Source organism: Acanthisitta chloris, unplaced genomic scaffold (assembly GCF_000695815.1).
Source record: "Acanthisitta chloris isolate BGI_N310 unplaced genomic scaffold, ASM69581v1 scaffold6370, whole genome shotgun sequence".
Taxonomy (NCBI): Eukaryota; Metazoa; Chordata; class Aves; order Passeriformes; family Acanthisittidae; genus Acanthisitta; species Acanthisitta chloris.
Genome location: NW_008652120.1, coordinates 4908 through 9814, shown reverse-complemented (window position 1 = coordinate 9814; position 4907 = coordinate 4908).

Genomic DNA, 4907 nt, shown 5'->3' with positions numbered 1-4907 from the left:
TGTCCTTGTGCTGTAGAAAGCCAAGAATGAAAAAAGTTGAAAGAGCTGGATCCGTGGTGTGAGGGTCAGAACATACAGGTCAACACATGGCAGAGTTCTGGGTTTGTTCTGAATGGAGATTCTTACACAAAATTCAGATTCTTATTGAGAATTTGAGTTTGTGGGATACAAGGCTCTTCAGAAAAGCTTTTTCATTAAATATAATTACAGTATATGCAGTACCTGATTTCAGAGTGAGCAGAATGAACACATGTCTCTTGGAAGCAGTAATGAGGAGCACTGCTGTGCTGTGAGACTGCTGTGTACACACATGGAGTAACATCTCCCATTGTCTATGTGCTTTGCCATGTCTTCACCAAATCAGATATATAGAAGGCATCTCAAATCTGTCTGTAGCAATTAGGATGATTTTCTCCTCAGACCCACAAATACTCATTTGACATTATTTTATCATAAATTTCTACTGAAGCTTACTTTTCTTTTTTTATCCTTTGTTCATGTATGGTTCAGGTAGTATAGACTGGGAGAACCTATTTCATAGATTCACTGTTTTCAGTTAATATATATGACACTTTTGTTCTTATGAAAAGTAAAACTTTTAATATTTGATTATATGTATTCTCATTAGGGTGGGATACATTTGAGACATTCCTTTATTTAATGTATAAATACATTTCCAGTTGTGTAACTCACAATTAGAATACAACATAGAAGGTTGTTTTGCATCAAAGTAAAGTTTTAAATATATCAGTAAATACAGGTCCTACATTAAGTTCTGCAGTCATTTTTAGTGACATTAAGAAAAATAAGTCAGGAGGCAGTTTTGTGGCATTGAAGTCAAAAGCTAAGCAGTTAGGAGTCACATTTCAGCATCTTTTAAATACTCACATTTACTATGTGAATAATCCAAAACATTCTAATTTTGTATGGATAATCTTCACTTTTTGTGAAGTCCTTTTACAGATAGGCTCATGTTCAGTTTGGGAGATTTTTTTGAAAGGGACTTAGCTCTTCCAACAAGGAAATGAGCCTGAAGAGAATGATCACTGTATCATGGAACCAGTGGAAAACAAAAAATACATCTCTGCATTTCTAAGTTTGAATACAAATGTCTGACTTTAAGCTGAAATTTCTTTGTTAGTGGGGAAACAGAAAACCATGAAAAAATAGAACTCTGAAAAAGAGGAACTGGAAAAGCAAAGAACCTTGAAGATATTCCACTATCAGTGAAAGAAATATATGTAGCATGAATGAAAAATGCACAAATCTACCTCCAAGAACTATGCCAGAGATGTAGATATTTAAGCTCTAACATACTTTTCAAATACTTTTAAAGGGCATCTGAGCTTCAGAATTAATTATTTGCTCTCAGAGGTGGAGGCATGATATATAACATGGTGCCCAGCAGTGAATACTGCATATAGAGTCTGGATCTGTATATAGTTATGCAACTCTTGCTTTGAGTATTTGCCCTGAACCATATAAACTAACCACAGTGGTTGTCAGTCTACATGTGTGTTCCCTGCTGTTCCCAGAATCCCAGCATGTGTTCCCAACATGTGTTCCCAGAATATCCCAGCTGTATACTATCAGTTCTGCTCTGAATCCTTTGTAATACATCAGATAAAGCCTGTTTTCCCACCATGGAGGCATAGTAGATTGATGCTTTTGGTGAAAAGAGACAGAGATGCTGCAGGTTTGAATGAGAATTCATAGTTAGTTCTGGTGCCTGACTTAACACTATCATGGCTGCATCTTTAAAAGTGCAGGAATTTTAAGTGTCTTGTATAAAACATCATCTCAGACAAGTGCATTTGAATTTCCTGTACAAAGGTGTCATTGGTGACTGTTTGCAGAGAGGTAATTGAAGCAGGTAGAAGTGAATTAGTAAGATTGGTCTAGGTCAAAAAGTTGTGAAGAGTCAAGTCCTAAGAAAACTTTTCAGTTCCAATATTTTAGAATCTTTTCAGATCAAAATCAGTTGGTTTTGTCAACAAAATATCTCATTTTACTTGTTTGCTTTAGCACCTCTAGTGCTTGCTCTATAGTTTGATATTGTTGATAGAGAAAGATGAGAAAATGTAAGAAAAATCTTACTACAGAGAGGATCTTATTTTCAGGAACTGTTTACAACTGTACACTGAGGGACATAAAAATCCCACCATAATTATGTAATGTTCAGATGTTTGCTATGATACTGAGACAATATTCTGTTAGCAGGGAAACTAGAAGAGATGGATATAAAAGTTGATTAGCTTTGAATACTCTAGGAGGCCACTGTATGAGTGTATATAGTAAAAAAAGCTGAATAAAGCTCTACTGCCTTGGACTCAAAAGTAAAAGAAAATCCAAATCATAAATCCTTATATTTATATATCTATGTATATGCATTGAAATCAAGATACTTTTTCTCCTAAGAAGCAATATAAGTTATAATGCTGTTCTATATTTCCTGACATTTGTAATCAGTAGCTCTTTCCAGCATGAGAAATGTGAATAGTGCATATGGGAGATACATTTTTCTAATTAGAGAATTTGGATATTTATTGAGGGGTAGAAAAAGGTTTTCATTATCTAAACCTTATCTCAAGTTTCCTTTGTAAAAGGGTTCTCAGGTCTAAGACAGCCAGAGTCCTAATGAGAGTGTAGCAAGGTGGTGACAGCATTTCTGTGGCTTGCAGGAGATGGGGATTCATTTTTTGTTCATAGGAGGAGGGAGCAGTGAGTGTGCAGCCTCCCTGGACAATGCCTCCTCTGGCTTTATCTCTTCTAGTCTCCCACCCTGCTTCTCTCTGGTGGTACATTTATTTCTTCAGCAAAAAGCACTGTGAAAACCCAGTATGGAGGAAGAAAACATTTCAAGAAAAAAAGTGAAATTTAAGGGGGGAAAAAACTTCTCATGCATCTCTCTGTAGAATGTCTTCTAGCAAAAAGCACTGTGAAAACCCAGTATAGAGGAATAAAACATTTCAAGAAAAAAGTGAAATTTAAGGGGAGAAAAGACTTCTTCTCATGCACCTCTCTGTAGAATGTCTTCCACTACTCAATTTTATGTCATAAGTGAACCAGGAATGCAAGCAACAGGTAAGGCCTTCCTTGTATGTAATTGTGTATCTCCTCTTCCTTGCAGAGACATGCAAAACAACACAGGAAACATGGAGCTTCTTCCCAGTGGTAACTGCTGTCTTTTTACAGTTGTCCCAGCATGTGTTCATGATATAACACAGCCAGGGAGATATCTGGAATTTCTGGGATTTATTTCTGATCAAAGCTGTGCACAGAGCTTAGTGAGCAAAGATGAGAAAAATTACATTGTCTGGTGAACAGTAGAACACTTGGAAGAGTTTCCCCCAGGAAAGCTTTTACTGATGGAGCTGCTCTCCTGGGCTGCTCCCCAAGCTTAGCATGCTTGCCATGTGGAGCTGTGAGGCTGGTTCTACTTGCTGCACTGCTCCATGGAGGAAAGAACTGCTTCTGGTGTCATCAGGCTATGTTTGTCCTGCAGAGCACAGGAGAACTCAGCTGTGTGCTGCCCAGGACCCTTTCCCCTTGTGTCTCAGCAGGGTGTGTGTGAGCTGTTGTGCTCCTCGTTGGCAGGCTAGGACTGGTCAGGTTGGCTGTGACTGCAACATGTTTGTTCTTCCCCTTCTTTATCCTATGCCTATTCTTACATCTTTGGACTGGGAAAGCAGTTTAATTCTGTGCTTCCTCTGCCCTCCACTGCAGTCACTGCTCTGGCACTCATCTCGCCTCTCTGGGCTCTCAAAGTTTGTATGAAGTATGATATTAAGGATTAAGTTTGCATTAAGGATGATCCCCTTGTGCCAGTAATTTGGTCCCAAGGGTCGTCTTTCCGTCCAGAGGTTTTGTTCAACTGGCTCCTTCCCAGAAAGATAACCTTCCCCATTTTAGCAGTACTTGTCTTCTTGCCTGTTGTTGCTTGCAATGCTGATGCTTCTTTGTAGCTGCAGTTAGCATACCAGGGCTCACAGAGAGGACCTAGCCATTATCTAATAGCAGTAAATCCACAATTTTGAGGTTATGTCAAACACTGTATAGGTATCTTAGTTTATCTGGTTAAGTTTGTGCTGCTAAACAAGGACCTCTTTGACTCTCCCAGGTAATCAGAATTTCCCACTTGCTTTTAATAGTCTTTCTTCTTGTTCCTGCCTACTATTTTCCTTCATTTTCTTTGCCTTTACCTTCCAGCCCTGGATGCATCCTGGTCTTATACTGCATTCCAGAGACCAGACCTGTAGTGGATCTCTATTTCTCTCCACCAAGGCACAATGGATCCAGGCTTTATGATTCCAGGTGCATCCTAGCTTCTGCTTCTGAAAGCTGTTGGAGTAAACAGCATCTGCTATATTTATGACACAGGAGATTTGGATTTATTTCTGGCTTACCTACCATATTCTTTCAAGGAACAAGACTTGTTTGGATGTGGAAAGAGGGAGTGCTACTCTGTGCTCCAACAGCACAACACACAAGCAGTTTATTAATGCTATTTACAGTATTCACAGCCTTCCTGCATTTTAGGCTCTTGCCCTGCTGTGCCCAAGACTGCCAACAGTAAAACAACTCAATGAACACCATATCTTTTACCTTTATAAAAACTGAAGAGATTGCCTTTAAAAGTGTATCTGTATTTAACCACTTCCTTGCCTGAAAGATGTAGACTAATCCTGAAACATTTTTCTATTGTTCCTGTTGAAAATTTTGTGATAAATGTGCTTTCAGTTACTGCCTGCCTTCATAGGCTACACACATTTTTGTATGATTTCAAGAGACACACAAGAAACAATAATTTGGAAATTCATTACAATGCCAGGGTTTATACGCTCTCATTAAGCATTAATTGGTAGTTGATGGCTATTGCTATTTTTAACACCATTAGTTCATAGCAA